General features: G+C 43.5%; 1 long non-coding RNA gene across 1 annotated transcript; it reads left to right on the top strand.

Annotated features, from left to right (window-relative positions):
* The first annotated feature begins 1,466 nt into the window (after nucleotides 1–1,466).
* Nucleotides 1,467–21,269, top strand: LOC122465540. The gene is made up of 3 exons (XR_006290467.1): nucleotides 1,467–1,493; nucleotides 4,133–4,134; nucleotides 21,148–21,269. It is a non-coding gene; the product is annotated as an uncharacterized LOC122465540 (long non-coding RNA).
* Nucleotides 21,270–27,412: the final 6,143 nt, after the last annotated feature.

Here is a 27,412-nt window from a genome sequence, read left to right as displayed (position 1 = left end):
AAAAATATTGCTCGGGCATGCAGGAGTGAAATCAGGAAAGCCAAATCACAATTGGAGTTGCAGCTAGCAAGAGATGTTAAGAGTAACAAGAAGGGTTTCTTCAGGTATGTTAGCAACAAGAAGAAAGTCAAGGAAAATGTGGGCCCCTTACTGAATGAGGGAGACAACCGAGTGACAGAGGATGTGGAAAAAGCTAGTGCACTCAATGCTTTTTTTGCCTCTGTCTTCACGAACAAGGTGAGCTCCCAGACTGCTGCACTGGGCAGCACAGCATGGCGAGGAGGTACCAGCCCTCTGTGGAGAAAGAAGTGGTTCGGGACTATTTAGAAAAGCTGGACGAGCACAAGTCCATGGGGCCGGATGCGCTGCATCCGAGAGTGCTAAAGGAGTTGGCGGGTTATCTCTGAAAACTCATGGCGATCGGGGGAAGTCCCGGAGGACTGGAAAAAGTCTAATGTAGTGCCCATCTTTAAAAAAGGGAAAAAGGAGGATCCGGGGAACTACAGGCCAGTCAGCCTCACCTCAGTCCCTGGAAAAATCATGGAGCAGGTCCTCAAGGAATCAATTCTGAAGCACTTAGAGGAGAGGAAAGTGATCAGGAATAGTCAGCATGGATTCACCAAGGGCAAGTCATGCCTGACTAACCTAATTGCCTTCTATGACGAGATAAATGGCTCTGTGGATGAGGGGAAAGCAGTGCACGTGTTGTTCCTTGACTTTAGCAGAGCTTTTGATACGGTCCTGCACTTAGGACGGAAGAATCCCATGCACCGCTACAGACTAGGGACCGAATGACTAGGCAGCAGTTCTGCAGAAGAGGACCTAGGGGTTATAGTGAACGAGAAGCTGGATATGAGTCAACAGTGTGCCCTTGTTGCCAAGAAGGCCAATGGCATTTTGGGATGTATAAGTAGGGGCATTGCCAGCAGATCGAGGGACGTGACCGTTCCCCTCTATTCGACATTGGTGAGGCCTCATCTGGAGTACTGTGTCCAGTTTTGGGCCCCACACTACAAGAAGGATGTGGAAAAATTGGAAAACGTCCAGTGGAGGGTAACAAAAATGATTAGGGGACTGGAACACATGACTTATGAGGAGAGGCTGAGGGAACTGGGATTGTTTAGTCTGCGGAAGAGAAGAATGAGGGGGGATTTGATAGCTGCTTTCAACTACGTGAAAGGGGGTTCCAAAGAGGATGGATCTAGACTGTTCTCAGTGGTAGCAGATGACAGAATGAGGAGTAATGGTCTCAAGTTGCAGTGGGGGAGGTTTAGATTGGATATTAGTAAAAAATTTTTCACTAGGAGGGTGGTGAAACACTGGAATGTGTTACCTAGAGAGGTGATGGAATCTCCTTCCTTAGAAGTTTTTAAGGTCAGGCTTGACAAAGCCCTGGCGGGGATGATTTAGTTGGGGTTTGGTCCTGCTTTGAGCAGGGGGTTGGACTAGATGACCTCCTGAAGTCCCTTCCAACCCTGATATTCTATGATTCTGTGATTTGCTGGCTAGAGGGGGGTGGGTCTTCTATGTTACGAACACTCACACTGTAATTGCAGGGGGCTGGGTGGCTAAGTCTGTGATTACAATGTTGCCCACTCTCCCCATTAATGGGTATGGAGCCAGCCTGCTAACATCAGAAGCTTCACCCTCTTTGAATGTTCAGCCCAGCCCAAGAAGAAGAACCCCTCTGTGTCTTCCCTGCTTCCATGAGAAAAGCTACGGTGCTGCTATTGGAGGCATCAGACACCCTCAGGCATTGAAAGGAGTTTTTGGCTAGGGGAGGGGAGAGAAGGAGCAGCCCCTACCATACACATAAAGGGGGGTGATGCCAGCAGGCTTGGAAGAAGGGGTGAAGAGCTCCTGGAGCTGCAGGAGGAGAGCAGAGGTGAGGCTGAGGGTCATGGGGCAGGTGTGTGGCTTTGGGGAGCACAGCTGACATGGAGGCTGGGGTGTGTATAATTCATTGATAGGCTAAGGGATGGCCAAATGTGGGGCTGGGGGGGCACAGAATTAATTAGAATATTTGGGTTTGGGGAGAAGCCGTGCCCCATCATAAATAAATCTGAATAATCTGACCTCAGTTGGGTCTTCCAATGACAGCGCCTGCTGCAGAGTTCAAAATCACTTTATAAATATGGAAGAGCTGGCAACACTATGACTGACACACACGTATGTGAGTGGCAGGGGGAGTTCAAAATGAAAAGACAGATCACATAGTACAATATAATCATTCTTAAAAGTTAAAAAGATTTTTGGGGACAGTGTCATGGGTTTCAAGGGGGTGATGTGAGTCTTGAACTTTTAGGGTTGGCAGTATTGTAATTAGTGCCTACTTGTGCAGTCTTTGGAGTGCTGTGCTATCAAACTTTCTCTTGAGCTGAACCCTGGTAGTGCATGATGGCCCAGGCATGAATTGTAGGCACTTTGGCTGCTAAGGCTCTAACAGCTGGGGGGCCCACACAACAGTCCACCAACTTCCACCAGACACTGTGCTCCCCCCGGAGAACACAAACATTCTTCCTCTATGAGCTGGCCCTCCTACTGCCAGAAAACCTTCTTCACCTACATCCCTACCCAGGAGGAAAAGAGTCACAAAAGACTCTCACCCAGCAGATTCATCAAAACGCCTCTTGCTGACCTTGCATTGTTCTGTGGATTCATCACAAATCTCTAAATAGGATAGTCTCTCATATTATGTATTTTCAGTAGTGCCTGCTCTGTGCTAGGTGCTTTCTAGACCCCTAAGAAAGATGGTCTCTGCTGCAAGGAACTTGCAGTCCGGACAGAGGGACTAGTAGACAGAAGTTAGGGGAAGTGGAATAACAATGTACAATTTCTATACAAGACAACTTGATACACTGTATTGCAGCATGGCAGAATTTAAATGAGGACAGGGTCTAGGCACTGTGGACGACTTTAGGGAGGTCATACCATGCATATAGGGCTTATAGAAGAAGGCACAGAGGTGAGAAGCTGACAGGTGGACAGACAAGACTGTGGGAACATTGGCAGTGTTGATGGAACAGGAAATGCAAAGCTTGGCTAGGGTTGATAATTAGGGAAGTGGGATGTACCATGATTTTGCTTCCCCCTGCTAGAGGTCTCATCACCTTGGCACATACTGCCTGAAGAAGGGATACTTTCCAGGGGAAACAGTGAGTTCAGACCTCCAAGAATAGCTTAGAGAGGCCACCCAGAATCAGCTGCTGGTAGAACAAATAAGTTCTGGTTCTCCAAAGGCTGGGAGCAGGCAGAAGCCAATCAGGCCCAGCAGGCAAGATTTAAGAGTTTTGCCTGCTTTGTCCAGGGACCAGGTCTGGGTGAAAGATCTCCTCTAAGGGTCTGTTAAATTACAAAAGAAAGGTGCTTTTTAAATTGTTACGTAACGTGATTTGAAACATTCCTTAAGACCTTGTATAGACAGTTTACACCTTAACTAACATGATTTGAAACATTAACTCAATTTTTAAAAGTGTCTTTTTTTCCCATCATCTAGATGGACTGTAGGGGTGAAATCAATGTCAGTGGAAATTGAGAGCACTCATCACCCTCACGTAGATTTTCCAAGGAACTCATGCAGGGTCCTCAGTGGCACAGAAGCCCTCGCCTCTGGCAGGGACAGGAGGGGATATGCCTAGGGAAGAGCAGTTGTGCAGATGGGCCTCCACAGCCCATGTATGCAGTGGGAAGTGAGCTCCATGACGTCTCATGTAGAAGGGAACATTAGGAGTTGGACAGAAAGGGGGCTGCTGGATCCATATTTATCCAGTGGCTGGGAACTCATGCAGCTCAGGGAGTGGCTATAGAAAGACTGTATTGCAGCCCTGTGGGCAGAGGGTGGATGCCATTCCTGACCTCTGCTTAGAAAGGATTAGTCTGGCTTTGTGTGGGAGAGGTGAACATCACCATCAAAGCATAGCTGTGATAGTTCTATATGAAATTCACCTCCCTGTTTACAGGGCCTGCATGAGTCCCACATAAGCTCATAGGGAATCATCCCATGCCAATGACATTTATTTACTCTTTGATGCAAAGAGAAATTAGTGTACAACAAAATCTGTATATTTTCCAGCATACTATTAGCCAGATAACGAAGTGGCAGAATTCTGTGTGGTAGAATGCTTGATGAAAGATGTAAAAATAAAAGAGAGCCATGTTCTTTTCTTTCTTAACAGAAATATTGTAAAGCCTAGTGAAGAACAGTTCTCTTCTCCACTGGTTCTCTCTTGTCAACTGTTTCATCTCTTTATTTTGTTTGTTAGCGCCAACTGTGATGTGATTCACTTGCCGCTTGACTGGCTAGATGACATCAGTCACAATCACTGTGGGCAAAAAAAAGTATAGCAGTTTGTAATGCATTGTCCTTCCTCTGAAATGTCAGCTTCAATTTGCCCGGAGCCAGCAGTTCAAATATATATTACACAAAATTACTCTTTAAAAACTTAATTTATTACGGTTGAGAGAGAGAAAAGACAAAAGAAAATACATTAAAGGGCTCGATCCTGTGAGTGATGAGCACCCTCAGTTTCCACTGACACAACTGGGAAGCAGTGGTAAATACCCCTCCCAGTATTGACATTGCTGGGAGATGTGGATATAAAACACCTTGTAGTTTAAACCCTAGATGGTGTGTCTGCTATATAATATAGTGTCCTCAATTTACCTCACTGTGCTCAGATATCACGGCACCCTGAATCCCCCAGAGAGCCAGGCCCCTATTATGCTACAGTCTCTAATTTCATGTAACTGTTTTACTTTATAACTGCATTAATGCTCCTATGAGTGAATGGTGGTTTGTACTCCAGCAGTTAAATGAAATTTAGGATTGTAACAAAATTTTGCTGTGAGACCTGGCATTCATGACTAACGTTGTATAAGTGGCACGTTATTGCTTAGTAAAAAAAAATGGTTCTGAAAATAAATAAAATCTTACACATGCTTAACATTTGTTTTATATCATAAAAGAAACAAATCAACCAGTAAAAGAGGACTTGATTTCCTGCAGGGACTAACTTTATGGAAAACTGTATTTTTTAATATTAAGTTCAAAAGTTCTGCAATCTGTTGTATATCAGTGAATAAACTATGGCAAAAATGTTCATTCAAAGGAATCTGAAATTAAATTGAAATCTGATCAAGGCTCTTTGTCTTCCCTGTGACTCATCTTGTGGAATGAAAGAAATATATTATAAATTCTTTGTCTCAAGCTTTTTTTTCCTCTTCTTATTTTGTTAATTTGTGGGTGTACAGCAGATAATTGAATTTTGGAACACAATGGAGAGACGGTTTGGGGAGTGCTTTGCCCCAATCTGTAAGCATACATTTTACATGTTTTTCTAATTGTTGTATTTGAATGTGTTTGAGTTTCAAATACTGTTGAAGTATTTTTAATTAAGCCATTTTTAGTTCTAGAAAGTGAAGGAAATGAACCCCAGTCCAAAATGTGGTGCTCTTCGCTTTAGCCCATAAAACAACACAAATTTGCCCACATGTTCTGTTGCCCATACAATCCTCACATACCAGTCCCTTGACTAGAGCAAGAGTAATTTTATCACCGGACGGTGTGTTACAGGAGGACCTACATATTTCTATGAACTGACCCTGCACCTTGACCTCTAGTTCCCAACCACAAATGCTGCTCTACAGCTCAGTGCATAATGGAACTACGGAACCTGAACTCCTCAGCAGTTGAGTGAACTAGGTGTGGAGTACAATAGTTGTAGTGCAAGGTACCCTTTTTAGCTACATGCTTATACTGAAGCCAGGATGTAACTGGTCTTTCATGTTCTTCCTCCCATCTTTTTTTTTTAATACCCCCAGAGTTCAGAAAATATAAATCAACCTTCCACATTTTGAATAACAATAAAAATACATGTTGGTAGATGATTTGGAAACCCAAATTGGCCAAGATGTTAAAACCGACAGAAGCTCGGCATATAATACAAACATCAGCTCAGCCTTAATGCACGTCCCAAACCTTTGCTTGTTAATTGTAGAAAAATTTGTACCAAAACCATCTGTTAACAAAGAACAAGAATATTTACAGTCATTGTCCTCAGACGTTATCACAAGGGTTGGCAATTTGTTCTATGTTATGTTTTAAGCGGGTTATATATATATATAGAATATATTATGATCTATGTACTGTAATGCTTGTGATTGTCTTACTTATTTCTATACTAATTCTCTGAATATATATATATGTACATTCAGAGAATTAATATAGAAATAAGTAAGACAATCACAAGCATTACAGTACATAGATCACAAGTAATGAAAGGTAGTGTCAAAGGCCGATCTAGACTAGAAACTACTGCTGATATATCAGTGTTAGGTAAAGATATGATTTAAAAAAAAAAAAAGAAAACATTTTTATACTGGCGAACACTATAATGTAGATGTGCTTATACTATCAAAACAATGCTTTTAACGGTACAGTTCATTTCTTTTGGTATAAATTCCATTTTTGCTAGGAGGGTTTGCTGATATAGTTATACCAGCAAAGCTTTTCAAGTGTAGATTTGGCCTAAAACTCTTTCTACAGTGTGTAATATGTGGACCAACTGGTGCACCTGCATGGAACACCCCTGTAATCAATGGAGCTCCACGTAGGTGCAGCAGTCTTCCCTCACACTACATTGCAGGACTGAGACCTAACTGTGATTAAAATAATTTGAAGATATACTATGGGCCCTGACCTTTAAAAAGGCCTCAGTTCAGCCTCTGATTTTGAGCAGGGTGCAGTTGTGGGCGCAAATAACTTCAGGCACATTAGACACCTAATTACTTAATTAGTAGGATGTCTTAATGCTATACAATGTGCCTACAATTATTTTCACTTGATAAATGGTGCCTGCAATTATTTCTGGTGCAAAAGTGCAGGTGCAAAATTGGAGGTCACTTTTCAAAATTAAGTCTATAATGAGCCATGAATAAAATTACAGGTTCATCTGTGTGTACTTTAACCTACTTGATATTCCTCTTGGTTAGACAGTTGGCTGTTACATGCCTCTCCTAAGTATACAGGTGGCATAGGTTGGAAATGAACTGTTAAGAGATTTAAATGGCTATATGATAGAAGGTGATAGTTTTGATGGGAGAATGTATCTCACATTTCAGGGTTCTAGACCTGAGTTCTAGCCCTGGCTTTGATGTCTGTGGCCTTAGACAAGTCACTTAAGCTTTGTGAGGTAGTGTCAACAGGAATGGAAGGTGCTCAGCACCTTCAAGGATGTGTTCTGTATCTCACAGGATCAGAATCAATGCTTGTAATGTCCTTTGAGGATCAAGTGCCGTATTTGGCCCCCTGGTATATCTCAGGGCAGAATTTGGCTCAAAAAGCCCTATGGACAGTAAGCATTTAATATTATTATTAGTCAGGTCCATGCCAATGATTTAGATAACAGCAATGAAAATAAGATCTCTAGCTTTGCAAATGATATTAAAATTAGAGTTAGAGCAAATAATGTGGAATAAGCAACTGGATTCAAATTTATTTGGCTCATATAGGTAATTAGGCCAGCAGATGGCAAATGCAGTTCACAGTAGAAACATGTAATATAATTGGTCAGAGAATATGTCCTAAATGGAACAATCATATAGCCCAGTTAGGAAAAAAGGGTTATTGGAGGGAGGAGAGGGAGCTTAAACCATGCAGAACTGCATGCAAAAAAGAATGCTACTCTGTTGAATTAGCAAAGAGAATATAAAAATAAAGTGATAATAAGGCACATATTGGACCCCACCTGAAACTATATTTGTGGACTATTTTTATTATACTACACCATAGCTATAAATCAGATTACAGGCCCCTGTCCCAAGGATCTTCGAGTCCAAATAAGCCTTAACACAGCAAGGGATGATAATAATAAAGGGTACGGGTAGATGGTATCACCAGGCAAGATGTGCAACAGTGAAAAATCACTGAGAGATTGTTATATACTGTTACTTTTTAAAATTTGTATAAACAATGGGGGGACCAAAACAGGTAAAAAGTGATGGAAGTAATAAGTTTAAAGAGGAGTTTGAAGAACAATGATTGATCATCTTTAAGACTGTGTACATTCTTGGGCAATGTAAGTTATAAGGGAAAATGCAGGTAGATAAAGTGGTAAAGAGGACACCGATCCGACAAAATAGAGGCTTTCAAAATTATTAAAGGGTTTATGAAAGGGATCAAGACATACTTTTCACACAGGTAAAGGGCAAAATCCTTACCTTAGTCATGAAATCAGTCTCGTCCATGGCAATGGGCCTACATGCATAAGGTGAGCAGGATTTGGCCCCAGGGTTTTAAGAGTTAGGGGACATGAACATTAGAGTACAGAAGAATCTAGTGCAGACCTACTTCACACAAAGGTATTATAGATGTATATAGAATACATTACTGAACACCACTGAAACATAATGAGTGATGTTTTTAAGACTGTCATTATTTAAAGAGGAGACAACTGAAGGACTGGACAAAGCAGGAAGGTGGGGTTAAGATACTGGTAAATATTAAAAGGCATAATGTTCGTGGTCCTAAGATGTTGTATGTCATAATACAACAGCAAAGTTCTGTTCCTAACCATTAATTCCCTTTTTCAGTCTAATCTGCTAACTTTATTTTGCACTGGAGCTATCATCTGAAAGTGCTTGAGTGCTTTTTTCTGATTGCACTGGCAGTTACATGAACCATTAGCTATCATTACCTTTACTTCAAACCTGTCACTTCTTCTTTGTAGCCAGCATGTTGTGGGGGTGAAAATACCCAAAAACAGTCTCTAAGAAAGAATAAAATCACCCATGCAAAAATGAGCTGAAAGAAACATGTGAACCAAGAAGGGACAAAAAGGAGATGAGAATCTTGATAAATCAGCTCTCTGTTTGAGCAGAGGACATATTCTATTGCTATATAAAAAAAAAAACCCTAAAACACAATGCAAAGCTGGAGCTGGCTTTTGTCCATGCTCCTTCTCCCACCCAACCCTCCATATCTAAGATATCTCAAACATTCCACAAATAATGCAAATACAAGTCATATTTGTATGAATGACTGTGTTATGCATGAAAAAAATATAAATAACTGAAAAGAGTTTGAAAACTTGAGATAAAAGTGATTTTTTAAATGTAGTTCTATACATGATACTGTTCTATAAATTCTGCGTGAGCCACACAATGGGCTATGAGCAATTAACATTAATTAAATGGACCCTTCTAACTATAGGGCTGCGGTTGATATATTAATGACCTCAGAATGCACTTGGATTTGGAATTTTTTTTTCAGGGTGCGTGCTAGGCTGCCTTACGTCTGTAGATCTATGGCATGCTCCAGCTGCTACTGTACATGTATGGAATACCATTCACACTTGCAGTAACAAGCACTACTAGCCAAACACTAGGGAAAATTAACCATTATACAGAGCAGTCCAGAAATAGCTTAGACTAGAACATACCAGTAAGTCTGATTTGCCTAAAACACCCAAGGAAGCTAACTGCAAATGGATAGGAGCACTGACAGACACACAATCATGAAGGCAGCTTATGTAGCAGGAACATGTGCTCCAGAAGCCTGCTTATCATACGCAACAGCCAATGTTAGAAAGTCTATTGCTTACTTCTGAATAAGACAGGACCAGAAATCATGAGCCAAATTAATCCCAATGTAATACAATGGAGCTATGCCAGGAATTAATTTGTCCAATTATCTCCCTGTAATCTTTATGGTAAAGGCAAGGAATGCAAGAGGTGACTCAATCCATGTATGCTGGCAGTAACATGCAAGCCAGGGGGATATCCAGAAGGAAATAATGTCATAAGTTTGGCAAGGCGGCAGCTGTGTTCACCAACTTAAACAAGATTTGGTCATCAAAAATGTACAACTTTTAAGACCAACTTATGAATCTTCAACTCAAATGTTATTTTCACCTTAACATACGGACATGAAAGGTCCAGACAGACAACTAAATGCCTTCAAAAGCAAATGCCTCAGGAAAATACTAGATACTAAATGGAATAAATTTATAACAAATGCTGAGATTCATCAGAGAGTTTGACAACTTCTCATCTCCAAAGTTATCCCAAAAAGAAGATGGACATATCTGGGACATGTGATAAGAATGAAACCAGAGCATCTGCCATGGCAGGCCTGCCATTGGACTGCTAGTGGAACACACAAAAGGGGCTGATCAAAAGAATCCCTCCATCAACCAGTACTTAGAAAGGGAAAACTTTGGGGACTTAACATATGTGATGTGCAAAGAGCAACCCAGGATGGTGGAGCCTTGTCCATGCCCTAAGTAAGGTTTGATGGTGTGCTAAGGCTTCAGATTCAGAAGCACGGTTCTCACCCCACTATGAAGAGCACTGACACCCCCTTCCCATATAGTTGAAAGGTACTCCCTTCCTGGGACTTGGCTTTATTGGTAACTCAAATAACACATAATCCTCAGTCTACTGTAAATTCCCTCCCCAAGCTTGCTTGTTCCTGGGGCTGCCCTGCAGAACCCCCTCTCTTTGTTACTACTTACCTTATTTGAGAAATCCTAAATTCACTGGTGCAACCAAACCTTTTAAGGGTCAGTTTTTGTTAATCTTTACTGTGGCTGGGGACATGTGAAGGAGTTAGCGTGTTACATTCCTCTTCCCAGTATCTAGCCAATGGTAGAAGACGTTGGGCTGAAATGATAGGAGGCAGAGACAAGAATAAGTAGCAATAGCCTCTGAAGCTTTGGTAGGGAATAGCAGAATGAGAAGTGGTTACAAAAGCCGTGTGGAGAATTCAAGAAAGCGTTTGAAGGATCCAGAAAAAAAAATAAAAGAAGGGAGGAGCAGAGAAAAGTTACAGTGAGAGCAAGACCTATTTCCAGAGGATGATGTGAGGTTGTAGCTGTGATACTGGCAGACCAGGGTGCCAGCTTGAAGATATTGTCAAATTCCCTTAGATACTGATGCCCAGGAAAAATGAGCTTTTATAGTGGAATCTGGCCTATATCAGTTAAGATTATGCCTTTTGGATTAATTAATGCAGGGACTACCTTTCAGAGGCTTGCCAATGAAGTGCTGCAGGGATTACAGAACTTTACCAGGATTTATATAGACGTCCTAGCTATTTTTAGTGACTCCTGGCAAGACCACCTGTACCATGTGAGAATTGTACTACAAGGCTTAAAGACACCAACGTCACTGTCAAGGTCTCCAAATGCAGAGGTATCTTATTTAGAACACAGGATGGACAGTGAGTTTGTTTACCCTGACCTTTAAAAGTAGAATCTATTCAGAGTTGGGCTGCCCCACAAGAAGCAGATCCAATCCTTCCATTGGTCTAGACAACTATTACTGAGGGTTTGTAAAGGGGTTTAGTGACATTGTGGCCCCTCATAACAGACCTTACAAAAATGGGGAAGTCAGACTGGGTGGTATGAATCCAGGCCTGTGAGAGGCTTCAAAGACATAAAAGAGGCTTTGTCTAAAGAGCCAGCCCTGATTTCAGCAAACCCTTTGTGCTGCGCACTGATGCGTCTAACATGGAGTTAGATGCAGTGCTAATGCAGGAAGACAAGTGGCATCCCATTGCCTTCTTGAGTAAAAAAACTGACCCACACTGAAGAGAACTATGCTGTCATTGAGTGGTAATACTATGCCATAGTTGGGTTTTTAGGCAATTTATCTTTATTTGTGTAATAAAAAATGTATGGTTTTAACAGACCATGCCACACTAATATGGTTGCAATGAGCAAAGGGACCAATTCCAGACCGTTATGCTGGAGCCTAGCTCTGCAGGAGTATGGCATGGAAATAGTCCATATCAAGGGGAAAGAAAATGTAATGACAGATGCCTTATTAAGGATGGTGGTGTGGGCTGAGACCCCTTCCCACACCAGTGTAGCACTAGGGGTGTGACACTGACAGACCAGTGCCTGCTCATGGGCATCACTGAACACTGACAAATGCATAGCTGGAAACCATTCTGGATCACCTGTATGTTAATACTATTAAAATAGATTTTATGAGAATATGTCTAGTGCTCAGACTCTATGAAATGCTTGTAGGATGCTGCATGTATTAATCTTATATCTGTATCCCATGTTATAAAGTAATATTTAAGTGTTTGTTCTGTAACTATAAAAAGTGATTGCTAAAACTGTAAAACCCCAGTCAGGAAAGAAACATTACCAAGTGTGAAATACTACTTTACCACAAGGGGTGTCATCTCCTCCCCAACAAAAGAAGACCCATAGACAAGCCATTGTGGAACATCAGTGGACAAGAGACTTTGTTGATTGCTCCCCACACACCCATGAAATGGAGCTTGAGCTCTGGGAGAAGGGGATAAAAATCCCTGTCAAGAAAAATGTATCGGTATGCTGCTTGGCAATATTTCTTAGAGAAGGCAATATTTCTTAGCCTATGGCTACACTACACAGCTTTTAGCAACACGGCTGTGCCTCTATAGCCGTGCCGCTGAAAGGCGCGCAGCGTAGACATTGTTTGTCGGCAGGAGAGCTCGCCTGCTGACAAAAAACTTCCATCCCCCAACGAGCAGCGTTAGCATTGTCGGCAGGAGAGCGCTCCTGCCAACAAAACACTGTTCACACCAGTGCTTGTCGTCGACAAAACTTTTGTCTTTCAGGGGTGTGTGTATTTTTTTCAAGTTTTGTCTTTCACGTGCCAGTGTAGACAAAGCCTTAGCATAAGCAAGAGATTCCCAAGCTGCTTGACTTGTGTTAGCCCTCAAGGACGTATAGAACTTGCATATTACAGAAGCTTCTATTGCCTTTGGAAACCTAAGACTGTATCTCATTTTTGTATGCATATTTACCTACTTTAACCTTGTAAGTAACCTATTTCTTTTTCTTAGTTAATAAATCTTTAGCTAGTATTACAGGATTGTATACAAGCGCTGTCTTTGGTTTGAGATCTGAGGTATAATTGACAAAAGCAGGCTTGCCTGGGTGGCAAGGTGGAGTGTCCAAGAGGACTGTATGTGACTCTGTGTTAAGGCTGTTATAAGGCTGGTACTTGATTGGTGAAATATAATTAGAGAACACCCAGCCAATTTGGGGTTTGTGCCCTTGTTTATGGTAGTCTGCCCTGAGATTGGCACTCACTTTCGTGAGCCACTCCAGACAGCTGGACAATAGCATCCCCAGAAAATTGCAGCCTAGTATATCTGAAAATTGTATTGTAATAATGTCATTGTGCATTCCACTTGAAATAGAATTTCATCTTTAGATTGTATTTTCATTTCAAGGCATAAGTCTGTCTAGTGGTGGCTACATACCCAGTTCCCACTCGAAAAGACCTTGATAGTTTAATTATTTTAAAAAATAATATATTACTAATGCTTGGAACCAAAAGTAAGAGAGAGAAACACACCTACACAGAAACAGAAAGGGGGAAAAGCCTTGGCAAAAAAGAGAATAGAGAGTGCCAGAAAGAGAGAGAGCGAGAGGGGCCTGAAGGAAGGGGAGGTCTGAAAATTGTATTGCAGTAATGACATTAAACCTGGCCCAAATTAGAGCTTGTTGCTGGGTGTGAAATAATTTTCATACATGATTACAGAAAAAAAAACTTTAAAAAAATGAAAATGTTAATTTTTATAAGAAAATGTCAACATATAGCAAACATCGTGTGACATTTTCTGCTGAATTACACACACTCAGAACATACCGAGTATTATTATTATTATTCATTTGAATTACAATAGTACTGACAACTGCTCGGCACTTTCCAAATACATAAGATTCAATCAATGTCCCCAAAGGGCTCAGAATTCAAGAAGGAAAATAATATACATGAGGAGAGATAAAACAAATGTGTTTAAAAAAATATCAGTTTACCTCCCCATCACTAAGAAATAACTGTAAATTACCCATACTACTCCATCTATTACCCAGAAATGCTCCTCTCTGGCACACAGCATAGAGGAGTCCTACTGAAGACAGTCTTTCCATTGATTTTTGGTGAGAGATGCACGAAGGCCCATCTAGAGGAGCAAAGATCAAGAAAATGGGTACAAAGAGCCAGAAAGCCACAGGAAAAAGGGGTAGCATGGCATTCTTCCTCCCTCCTTCCCTTCTGTAACCCTTTGTTTAAACATCCTATTTGGATGGTGTATTGTGGTAGAGGGGGTGGAGCCAACAAACAGAAGAAGCTCTATTCAGCATGCACCTCTGTTACATCAGTGAATTTAAAGGTGGAAATCTATGTGGGAATTAACATTGATGGCCCAGTATTATTTTCTCCTTTGTGTGTCAGAAGTGCCGGGGAACAGTATGCAGCCATAGGGAGGAAGCTAATAGTAGAATACTGTTATGAATTATTTATCTTCTGTATTACTATACTGCACAGGAGCCCTAGTCATGGACCGGAACCCCACTGTGGTAGGTTCTGTACTAACACAGAACAAAAAGATGGTCCCTGTGCCAATGAGCCTACAATCCAAGTATTAGAAAAGAGACAATAGATAGTTTCAGACAGGTAGAGGGGAGAGTACAAGGAAACAATGAAACAGTATTGGTCAGCATGATTAGCAGTGATACCTGTGCATCAGTGGTATAACTGTTGTCAAATTTATTGCAGGCATCATGGCAAAGGAGAATTTAAAGAAGAGATTTGAAAGAAGATACTGAGGTAGCTTTGCAGATGTTTACGGGAGCTACTCCTAAACATAAAGGGCAGCACTGGAAAAAGCACAAAGGTGCTTGTTTTAAAATTTAACAAGGGGGCGATAAAGGCTGGTATCATGGGCCAGTCAGACATCTCAATAGTGAATGAGAGATGAGAAGTAAGGTGGGGGTAGGCCAGGGAAAATGGTGAGAAGCAGCTTATGTTTGATGCAATAGAAAAAGGGGATATAAAGAGAGGCATGAGGTGGTCAAAGTGATGGTCCAAGAGAATGGATGTGAGTGGGGCAGGGTTGTATGATGAGCATCTGGATGAGAGTTTTGGCTCTGTGGATGGATATCTTAGAGATGTTATCCAGAAAGAATCAGCAAGATTTAGACCCAGCCAGGATGTGAGGACCTAGAGAGAGGTCTGAGTCAGAGATAAAGCCCAGGTTATGGGCATGCCTTGCACGCAGATTGGTGTTTTTCACAGTGATCAACAAAGCGGGGGGGGGGGAGATTAAGAGCTCTGTTGTAGCCATGTTGACCTTAAGCTGATGGCTGGATATCCATAAGATGACGTCAGAAAGACAGGTCAAGATTTTAGTTTGGAGAGAAGGAGACAGGTCTGGAGTAGAGAGGTAGAGCTGTGAGTTGTCTCCATAGAAATGGTAATTGAATTTGTGTTTGTGGATGAGATTACCCAGAAATCAGGTGTAGAGGGAGAAGAGAAAGGGACCAGGAACAGAGTCCTGTGGAGCCCCCATGGAAAGTTGGAGGTGGGAAGGGATGAGGAGGATCCTCCAAACGACATGCTGAAGGAGCAATTAGAGGGGTAGGAGGAGAACCAGGGGAGGACAGAGGCCCATAATCCTAGAGTGTTCAATATTTCAAGTAGAAGAGCATGGTTGTCAAAGGTGTGTCAAAGGTGTTTGACAGGTCTCAGAGGATGAGGATGGAGTACTGGTTCTGAGATTTGGTTACAAAGAGGTCATTAGAGACTTTGTTGAGGGCAATTTCAGTGGAGAGCAAGGGCAGAAGCTGGATTGGAGAGAGGCTAAAGTGGAATTGGAGGAGAGGAACTCCAGACAGTAATTGTAGACCCATGTTCAATGAGTTTAGAGATGAGAAGGAGGAAGGAGATGGAGCAGTAGTTGGGGAGCCAGGAGGGGTTAAAGGAGGAGGCACTTTTTCTAATATGGGAGAGACTAAAGCATGTTTGTATTGTGATGGGAAAGAGCCAGAGGACAGTGAGAGGTTAAGGAGAAGGAGGGAATGAGGGTGGGCACAAAGATCAGGAGGTGGGATGGAGTCACTTGGACAGGTGAAGGGGTTAGAAGATGAGCGTAGATGAGAAACTTCTGCAGGGAGTGAGAGGAGAGGCAATCCAAGGGGATGGGATAGGTTACATCTTATTTTGTCAATTTTCTTTTGGGAGAAATTGGCAAGATCCTGTGAAGAAAGAGCAGTGGAAGCAGAAGGAGGGGAGAGTTTGATGAGTGAGTTAAAGGTGGCTGGATTTGCAGACTGGAGGTTCACTTAAGTTGGCGAAGTAGAGGGTATTTTTTAGCTAGGAAGATAGCAGAACTGAAGGGAGAGAAAATTAATTTGTAGTGGTGGAAGTCAGCCTGAGCACAGGATTTCTACCAGAAATGTGCTGTAGCATGAGAGAAATGGGTGTTTGGGGTAAGCCAAGGGTCAGGGTAGACCTTGCAGAAGGGCAAAAGAATCATAGGTGGAGGAAAGTGAAGCACAGTGAGAACTGATAATCATATAAATGGTTATTAATAACTACTGCTTACTTATGGATCTTGTTAATAGTAATGGATTATTTTTGAAAAGTAACTTCACCTGCCGAAGCCTTTTGTACTGAGGTCAGGGAGCATGTATTTATCTGTTCTTCACTGCAACCATTATTGAACTTATTCATTTATTAAAATAAAAACAAATTCACAGGTGAAACTCATTACAGGTGGAATGTATCATGTTTTCTTACTATAATTTTTTTCAGATTGACTAAACTTCAACAAACCTAATTGCAGCTCCCAGCATCTATCCCCTGCTATCTCTCTGTTAATCCGTAGCAATGTGTCCTGCTCTTTTGTCTGTCTTTCTGCATTCCAAGCTATAGCTCTGCCTTCCTCTTTTTTTTTCTGCTAGACCATTCTAGTCACAAGATAAGAAGAAATTATCACAATGATCCAGCCTAAAAACTCCTGGACCATGGCCAATTCTGAAGCTTATGGAAAATTCCACCTAGAAGGGCTGAAAATATACACCCGCTCCATAACTACTGCATAATCAGAGATCAACACCTGGTGGCTAAAGCTGAACTTGGGTGATAGTGGTGGGAAGAGAGAAGTACCTTGAAAAACCTGTCTCCCATATAACATCCCAGACTATCATGGATATTTGCCCTCAACTTGTTTAATAAGTCCACAGCCCTGGGGTCCCCTTGGACTTCTCACTCCTAAGAGATAGACTAAATGATGGCAGCAAAACACAATTCCATCTGCAATTGGCCAAAAGATTGCACCTTATCCTATCAGACACAGATTTGGTCGCAGTGTCATGCATTCACAACATCTGGGCTTGATTATTGCCACTCATGTAACTAGGAATTAAGCCACATAGGCTAAAAAGAGCTCCATCTGGTACCATGCATAATGCTCTATGCCATTCCCTCTCACAGCCAATGGCATGGAGGCATAGCCTGAAGACAGAGCATCACTGCACTCAAGCTATTTTTGACTGGTGGAACGACCCCTTGGGGCTGTTGGTAACCTGGTGTAAGTTGGTGCCCTGGCAATGCCCTAATTTATACTGGGGTGAACAAGGTCCCTGGCCAGCCACAACACTCAAGGAGGTACAAAGGTGGTGAGAAGACACTGTGGCCCCCTGATTTCCAGTGTTCAGATTTTCTGTGCTGGAACTGATAACCAGGTGGATATTCTGTAGGGCTAAAACTCAACCTGTTCAGAAGTTTGCTTTCTTTGCAAACAGATTAATAAAAACATAACCCAATTCCATCTGCAGAATGTCTGCAATAAACTTTGCTGATTTACCTACCAGATTTTTGGGGGGTGGAGGAATCTAGTGAGCATAGTTCTTTCTCAGAGATCTAGATCCCTGTGGAGATGCCACAGAAGGGATTTAACAGGGCTGAGGAGGTGTGGAACAATGATACAGACCCAGCTGTCTCCAGTCTATGCTTCCCTGCTGCCCAGATTTGCATGTTTCAACTCCCCATCACTTCCAGAAGAGAAAGAAAACATGGGGCCCCCTATTTTTAGCTACTTTATATGGCTGCAGTAGAACTGCCAACATCTAAACTCTAATGTAAATGCGTGTGTATTTTAGTTTTTCCTCCCATATTCATAATAAGTGTTATTAAGAATAGAGCAGGTCTCAGATTTTAACAAGGCACTGGTTATATCAATGGTAAATCTGAATAGATTTTTTCAGTATGCTGTAGTAAGGTACTAAAACATAATGCCTTTTAACTGATGCACTGTTATCAGCCTTATTATGGCTTTCTTCATGCCTGTCAGTGGATTATGGTAATTTTTTAGTCACGGGTCTAATCAAAGTAGAAGACTCTGAGCTGCTGACAGCTTAGGAGAGATACAACTGCTATAGGACTGGCTTCACATAGTCATGAAATTCTAAAAAAGGCAGAAACTTCAGCCTCCAGCACATCTTTCCTCCTGGCAAAAACAATGCAATTTCTTTGAACAACAGAACACTTTTCTACACTTCAGACAAAGGGTCAAGGGGGCAGAGGGCACCTGTTTCTCCCCACTCTCACTACATTCAAAACAAGAAAAATTGATCCACTAGAAAGATGGTGCTATGAGAAAACACTGCAGCTTGGCTAATATTGCTCAGTGGAGTCTAGAATCAGAGCTATGATCGCTCCTGTGAATTAACCTTAAATTCTGTTTACACAATGTTTACACGCTGCTTATTCCTGAGAATTTGATGAATCTGAACAATTGTGCTGTATAAGGAAAGGCCTTATACAGTGGAAACACCACTTCCTTGTGGCAATGGTAGCAAGCTGCATTCACAGAGGGGACTCCTCACTCCCTGCACACCAGCGGACAGCTTGGCAGGTTGGCTCTACAACTATGTGCATTTGCTGGCCAAAGCCTGGGTGGGAGGAGGAGGAGGAGAATGGTGGGGATGATGTGCAGTAGCTGTGGCAATACTATAGCCCCAGGTTTACAGTGTATGTGCTGGTGGAGGACGGGTGTCATAAATATAAAGGGAAGGGTAAACACCTTTAAATCCCTCCTCGCTGGAGGAAAAACCCTTTCACCGGTAAAGGGTTAAGAAGCTAAGATAACCTCGCCGGCACCTGACCAAAATGACCAATGAGGAGACAAGATACTTTCAAAGCTCGGGGGGGGAGAAACAAAGGGTCTCTCTCTGTCTGTGTGATGCTTTTGCCGGGACCAGAGCAGGAACGCAGGTCAGAACTCCTGTAAAGGGTTAATAAGCAATCTAGTTAGATATGCGTTAGATTCTGTTTTGTTTAAATGGCTGATAAAATAAGTTGTGCTGAATGGAATGTATATTCCTGTTTTTGTGTCTTTTTGTAACTTAAGGTTTTGCCTAGAGGGATTCTCTATGTTTTGAATCTGATTACCCTGTAAGGTATTTACCATCCTGATTTTACAGAGGTGATTCTTTTACTTTTTCTTTAATTAAAATTCTCTTTTAAGAACCTGATTGCTTTTTTCATTGTTCTTAAGATCCAAGGGTTTGGGTCTGTGTTCACCTATGCAAATTGGTGAGGATTTTTATCAAGCCTTCCCCAGGAAAGGGGGTGTGGTGCTTGGGGGGGGGGGATTTTGGGGGTGAGACTTTCCAAGTGGGCACTTCCCCTGTTCTTTGTGTAACATTTTGGTGGTGGCAGCTTTTAACCTAAGCTGGTAAGAATAAGCTTAGGGTGTCTTTCATGCAGGTCCCCACATCTGTACCCTAGAGTTCAGAGTGGGGAAGGAACCTTGACAGGGGGATTTTCCATTTTCCAGAAACCCTGCAGAGATCCTCTACACCACTGATGTATACAGAGGGGTCCAGCATTTCCTCTTTAGAGAATAATGTTTTTAAACGTTTTTATGTGTAACCCTTCTGCTAGGTGCAGCTGGCAGCAACCAGGGCTGGGTTCAATGTCTAGGGGTTCCTTTTCAACAATACAACACAGAACTCAGAGTCTGAGTGTAGAAAAGAAACTTTTAATGAAAGGAGGGAAGTCACCCGACATTAATTAGGGAAATGCCACAAGCAGGATTCAGAATAATAAAACTATGAGCAGGACACCCACCCCAGTGTGTGGAGCAGTGCCTTCTGCCTCACGTTCTTGAGTTCTATAACCAACAGTTCCTTTTCTGTGCCCCTTTCTGCTCCCTCACCATACACCACTCACAGTGATTGTCATTGATCCATGAGGACACAGGGTTCAGAGGTGCATCTGTGTGAGTTCACCTGCCATCCGGGGGAGAAAGCACATTGCTTGCTCCGCCAACTGAGCACTTGCTCTAGCTGACCGCTCCACCAGCCACAGTTCCTCTCTGCTGGCCACCTCACCAGCCACTTGTTCACCGGCTGACTGTCAGTCACCTTCTGCTGTGACCTCTGCACACCAAGGCATGGCTACACTGGAAACTTCAAAGCACTGTCGCAGGAACGCTCCTGCGGCAGCACTTTGAAGTGTGAGTGTGCTCGCGTGCGAGCGCTGGGAGAGAGTTCTCCCAGCTCTCCTGGTAATCCACCTCCACGAGGGGATTAGCCCCAAATGCTGGGAGCACGGCTCCCAGTGCTTGGAGCCTGTCTACACTAGCGCCTTAAAGCGCTCAGACTCGCTGCGCTCAGGGGGGTGATTTTTCACACCCCTGAGCCAGCAAGAGAGAGCGCTATAAAATGTAAGTGTAGACAAGCCCTAAGTCTCAGGGCATGGCTGCACTTGTGAGTTAGAGCGCATTACAGCAGCTCACTGAGCTCTAACTCATGATGCGTCCACACTGGCAAGGCACGTAGAGCGCTCTAACTCCGTGGCTAGAGCGCTCCTGGTACTCCACCTTGGCGAGTGGAATAACATTTGATGCACTCCCACTGGAGTGCTGCGGCGCCAGTGCGGACACCATTCTGTTAGTGCACTCTGATCGGCCTCCAGAAGTGTCCCACAATGCCTGTGCTAGCCACTCTGGTCATCACTTTGAACTCTACTGCCCTGCCCTCAGGTGACCAACCGTCAGACCCACCCTTTAAATTCTCTGGGAATTCTGAAAATCCCCTTCCTGTTTGCTCAGCCAGGCGTGGAGTGCTCTCAGCGAATCTTTCCAGGTGACCAATACCTCCACACGCCAGGCGATCCCCAGTATGGAGCAATGGCGAGGTGCTGGACCTCATCAGTGTTTGGGGGGAGAAAGCTGTCCAGTCCCAGCTACGCTCCACCTGTAGGAATTACAATACCTTTGGGCACATATCAAGGGACATGATGGAAAGGGGCCATGACCGGGACGCACTGCAGTGCAGGATTAAAGTCAAGGAGCTGCAGAATGCCTACCGCAAAGCCCGCGAGGCAAACAGCCACTCTGGTGCTGCCCCTGCGACCTGTCGTTTTTACAAAGAGCTGGATGCGATCCTTGGGGGTTACCCCACCTCCACTCAAGCCAGGAGAAAGGTAGCCAGTCACAGTGGTTGGTGCTTGGGGAAGGACAAACACCAGAGGAGGTTCCCAGTAAGTGGCTTTTATTTGGGGAAGGAAGTTATTCGTGCGGGCTCTTGGGGCGAGGAGGGTAGAGCTGCATGCATGCCTAGATGCGGAATAGGGCGTTGATGCGCTCTCTCACAATGTGGTAATCAGCCTCAGTGATCTCTTCAACGGTCTCATCCAGAACTTGGGCAATGCAGGGGGAGAACCACTGTGTCCCAGCCAGGCTAACATGTCCGCGCCACTGTGCAGTGAGGGGCAGGGGGACCACTGCTGCACACAGACAAGCTGCATATGGGCCAGGGCGGAAGCCGCACTGGAGTAGAAGGCCTTCCCTTGCTTCCAAGGTCACCCTTAGCAGCGATATATCTTCCAGGACGAACTCCTGTGGAAAATGTGGGCACAGTGTTTGGTGTAGGGGCACCCTGCTGCTGTTGGCTCTCCCCAAGGCACAGAAACCCAGAGGACAGTACAGCTGTGAAACAATCAGTCCCCCTTGACCCTGTGCATACTCACCATTTTGGGGCTCTTGGGGGTTATGTGCGCTCGCTTTGGGACAGGCAAATTATTCGATTATGTAGGCTGTGCTTACCCTCAAGTACGGGGGAATCATTGCACCGTCTGGTGTGAACAATACTGCCTCTGTTAAGTGTTGCATTTTGCCTTTACAGATGCAACCTTGAGATCTCAGCCGTCCGTCTTATCACCGGCCGAGAGGCTGCAAAGAATCAGGAAGAGGCCACGTAGAAGCAAAGAGGACATGTTGCATGAAGTCATGCAGCACTCCCTTAATGAAAAAAAAGTGCAGGAGTGGTGGGAGAGTGAAAGAAGGGTCCATCAGCAGAATGCGGATCGCCAGCACCAAAGCACAGAGCAGCTGATAAGCATCATGGAGCGCCAAGCGGACTCGATCCAGGCGCAGATAGCCATGCAGGCGGAGCACTACCGCCCCCGCTCCCCGCAGCTCTTGTCCCAAAACTCTTTCCCTGGTGCCCCCATGTCACCTCCAACCCACTTTCCTCAACATCCGGGTCCTTATTGCCACCAGCTGCCTCCAACACCTGTAGCTTCACCACCCAGCCATGAAAACTATGACCCTTACCCACTGCACTCAACCCCCATCAACATACAGTATAGCCATCCTGAAGTGCAGCACTCACTGCACAGCACTCCAGACAGGAAGGCTGAGTACGATAACAGGACATATGCAAACCTGTTATTATACTGTTCCCCACCCCACCCCACCCTCTTGCCCTTTCTGTTTCCCAAGCAGTTGTGTTTCTTTTCAATAAATGCATTTTCTTTTCATTAAATGGATTTTTTTGCTTTGAAAACATTTTTTATTATTGCATAATGTAAAAGATACCTTAGCCCAGGAAAGTAACAGGCACTGCAAGTCAGTGTATCATTCGTAGCAAACACAGATTCCTACTAACATTGGAACCACTGTACTTCACTCCTGTGCAGGGCACCAGACATTACTGGTGGCTTTCAGCCTCAAATTGCTCTCTCAAGGCATCCCTAATCCTTGCAGCCCCGCGCTGGGCCCCTCTAATAGCCCTGCTCTCTGGCTGTTCAAATTCAGCCTCCAGGTGTTGAACCTCCGAGTTCCATGCCTGAGTGAATCTTTCACCCTTCCCTTCCAAAATGTTATGGAGGGTTCAGCACGCGGATATAACTGTGGGGATGCTGTCATAGGCCAGGTCCAGCTTCCCATACAGAGAGCACCAGTGGTCCTTTAAACAGCCAAAAGCACACTCCATAGTCATTCTGCACTGGCTTAGCCTGTTGTTGAACCGCTCCTTGCTGCTTTCAAGGCTCCCTTTGTAGGGTTTCATGAGCCACGGCATTAAAGGGTAAGCGGGATCTCCACGGATCACAATGAGCATTTCAACTTGCCCTATGGTGATCTTCTGGTCTGGGGAAAAAGTCCCGGCTTGCAGCTTCCTGAACAGGCCAGTGTTCCGAAAGATATGTGTGTCATGCACCTTTCCGGGCCAGCCTGTGTTAATGTCAATGAAACACCCATGGTGATCCACGAGGGCCTGGAGAACCATAGAGAAATACCCCTTCCGATTAATGTACTCGGAGGATAGGTGGGCTGGTGCCAGAATTGGAATATGCATCCCAACTATCGCCCTCCGCAGTTAGGGAAACCCATCTGGCAAAGCCAGCCACAATGTCATGCACATTACCTGGAGTCACAGTTCTTCTGAGCAGGATGCAATTAATGGCCCCGCAAATTTGCATCAACATGATTCCAATGGTAGACTTCCCCATTCCAAACTGGTTAGCGACCGATCGGTAGCTGTCTGGAGTTGCCAGCTTCCAGATTGCAATAGCTATCCGCTTCTCCGCCGTCAGGGCAGCTCTCAATCTTGTGTCCTTGTGCAGCAGGGTGGGGGCGAGCTCCTCACACAGTCCCATGAAAGTGGCTTTTCTCATCTGAAAGTTCTGCAGACACTGCTCATCATCCCAGACTTGCATGACGATGTGTTCCCACCACTCAGTGCTTGTTTCCAGAGCCCAAAAGCACCATTCCACGGTGGTGAGCATGTCCATGAATGCCACAAGCAATCTCATGTCGTATGTGTTACTCTTGTCGATATCCTCGTCGGAGTCCTCACTGTCACTTTGGATCTTACGGAGTAACTTGACTGCCAAATGTGATGTGCTGGAGAGACTCGTCAGCATATTCCTCAGCAGTTTGGGCTCCATTCCCGCAGACCGAAAGGGAAGACAGAGTGCGCAGTACAAAACACGTTGAAAGATGGCGCCAATTGTGGACGGAAGCAGAGGGATTGCTGGGATGCAAACCGATGCATCAGGGGGCGTTGGGACAGGACCCAGAATGCCCCGCACTCCCCGTCCCCTTCCCACAAGCCACAGCGCCAGAATGGAAAGAGGTGCTTTGTGGGATAGCTGCCCACAATGCACCACTCCCAATGCCGCTGCAAGTGCTGCAAATGTGGACGTGCCAGTGCGCTTGCAGCTGTTAGTGTGGACAGACTGCAGCTCTTTCCCTACTGCGCTCTATGAAGGCTGGTTTAACTCAAAGCGCTCTACATTTGCAAGTGTAGCCATGCCCTCAGTGATTTTCAGTTCTTTGCAGGATGGGCAGAAACACTGCCCCACCACAAGTGATTTTAGCTCTCATTTGAGCACTTTAACATAAGAAAAGGCTCCTAATGAAGCCTATTTAGCTCTGTCTTTGAACAGTGGGGAGGAACAGGTTGAACCAGGATAAACCACACCGGAGACCCTTAGGGAGAGTCCACACCTCCTGGCTGGGACACCTGTCCCCATCCCTCTTACTTTCACAGGGGTCTAGCATTTGAGCCTCTGGCTTAGGGAGCTCCTTTCAGCTGAGGGTGACCCCTCAATCAGCACAAGCTCAGCACAGTTCTGCTCCCCTTTAGTCATACAATGAAGGTAACAACATTTCACTACCCCTGCATTCAAAAATTATTTGTAACCAAACACCAGCCAAAGCTGATCACTTGGAACTACACAACTCCTGTCCGCTAGATACCTAAGCAGAGTAGGTCTGTTCATGTAAATACAGTTTGCTCCTGAAGTTTCTCCTCCTCCCGAACTAGCTGTCAGGGGATAGTTCATTCGGACCCTGCTTACATATGTAACTTGAGAGGAGCCAGACTGACAGCCATAGAAGCTGAATTTTAATTAGAGAACAGTTACAACAACATCTTCACACAGCTCAAGCTTCCCACAGGGGTCTGCCAATGGGCATCAGACCTCTAGAGGGATGAGAGGATAGATAAGTCTCCATGTTCAGTGCAGTCTATAGCCATCTTTCTAAGGTGGCCATTAAGTTATAGTGTTGGTGGGCTTTATGATGTATCACTGTGATCTACACTCAGACCATCAACTTATTTCATCTGGGCCACTGAACAGCAATGAGATGGTAATAACTTGCAGTCAGGGCTATGCTGAACTGGAACTGGTAATCTAAAGGTGACAGGCTCCACGGCACATTGCCAATACTTTGACCCATTGAGTCCACATAATTCTTAGTCTTCAAAAGACCAACAACAGGAGGCCTATAGATGAACTGAACCTATCAGAGTACCAAACAAAGATATGAATGGGTGGTCTGTACCTAAAAAAATTGCCAAGATAGTCTCTCCTTAGGCCAGATGTTGTCTTACCTGCATTCAGCATCACTGACAGTGCAAGTGGAAGAGGGGGGAAACCTAGGAAAATGAGATAAGAAGAGAACAAGAAAAATAACCCATGCTGCTTCCCTAAGATGGGGAACAGCAAAAGAAGTCTGAGATGAATAAGTCCAGGATTTCAGTCCAAGTCAATGGGAATTTTGTTATTGACTTCAGTGAGGCCAGGATTTCACCCATGATCTGCTTGCCCTTTGTGTATAAAAAATATGCTGCCAGTGCCCCATGCCTGCGTTAGATGGAAGGGTACATTCATGCCAAAAATATTTTCTGTATTCTTCTTAACATAAGGCACATCATAATGGTCAGCTACATAAAAGCACAGGTTGTAAACGTTTGTATAAGGCAAGATATGTGTCTAGCCAGTGTAACTATTCTTATCACACAATGCTTGGCATTACAATCTAAAAATGTCTCCTGGATTCTTACCTCAATTTTTTTCTTTTACTCCCTGCTTTCCTCCCTGATTTTATGTCTATCTTCAACAAATTTTATATCAATAACATATTGACACAACCATGATATCCACAAATAACTTTGGGCTCTTAGCAAAGAATTTAATCTTGACATAGAATAATAGACAAAAAATGAAATTTAAATATTGTCCAACAGCATATTTGCATTAAGACAACGATTCAGATAATAGACAAAAAAAGTGTGATGAAATTGAAGGGAAAAAATAGAATTTGGAAGCAAATCATCAAAAGCTATGTATACTCAATTTGAAGAACAATATCCAAAAAGCTTAATGAAATTCAAGAAGAATAGTTCTGAAAGTGAATCATCAAAAGCATCTAAACTATGTCCATTCAATTCAACCTTTATTTGCAATTGGGTAGTTAAAAAAGACTTCACATCATCAAAATTTAAAAAAATGTATTCTTAGGTCCATATAACAAGGAATTTTTGGATGGAAAAATAAATGATGCTCTAATAGAAATGGAACTGAGAAAGATTTGAAAGGAAACTTAAAACAGAATAAAAATATTTTTTAGGACTAAAAGAGAAGTATTAAATGACACAGGGCCTTCAACATTTACAGGTTAATATTCTAACATTGCAGGATTTAATATTATGCAGTTTCTCTTTATACAATGGAGTGGGGGTATTATCTTTAATTCAGACCCCAATAAAGATTTCACACACTTGCTCTGATCTTGCAAATCCTTAATCTTATCATCCAACTTTTGTTGCAGTCTTCCATGTCATCTATCATCTTTAATAATATACCAATTTTAGAATCTACCGAATCAAGCTTTGACAAGTCAAAGTGTGACTTGAGGGCATGAATCTCAGAAAGTACTGCATCCAGTAGAGTCTGAAACCTTGATCAAGAAAGAGATGGCTTCTGCAGCTGAATGAAAAGCATTGTAAGCAGCTACTACTAATGGCACTTGAGGAGAGGTGGATTGATGGATAAACCATGAGTCCCTCCTACTAAAACTTCAGAAGTAACATTCTTCTCTATGCCTGTTTTTCTGTTGACATATCTTGAGACACATTGGGGGGTGGGGGTGGGAGGTTAATAATGTACAGTCGAGTCTCCTTCCAGAAGTGCAGAACAATATTTAAAGAATACCTTTCTATGCACCATTAGTATTTACACAGTTTTTATCACATAGATCTCACCTGATCTCTGGCCCAACTGATTGCTTAAAAAATATATATAGAGAGAGAAAACTGAAGTAAGTTCCATAAGTACCAAAAATATGGCTCTATGGGAGGAGGTTTAAACCCCTCTCTGACGTTTCTCTCCTTTGGAGGGGAGATAGTGGTAGACTGTGGTCAACTTCCATTTTGTGTCTTGGCCCATGCTGCCTCTTAAGAGTGGGAAAAGCCTGTCAAAATCTGTAAAGCTACCACCTTATTCTCCTTAAAGCCTCTCCTTAAAACTCACCACTTTCTAA

This window comes from Chelonia mydas, chromosome 4, assembly GCF_015237465.2.
Source record: "Chelonia mydas isolate rCheMyd1 chromosome 4, rCheMyd1.pri.v2, whole genome shotgun sequence".
NCBI lineage: Eukaryota > Metazoa > Chordata > Testudines > Cheloniidae > Chelonia > Chelonia mydas.
The sequence above is the reverse complement of the archived record's forward strand: the minus strand, read 5'-3'. Positions and strand labels throughout refer to the sequence as shown.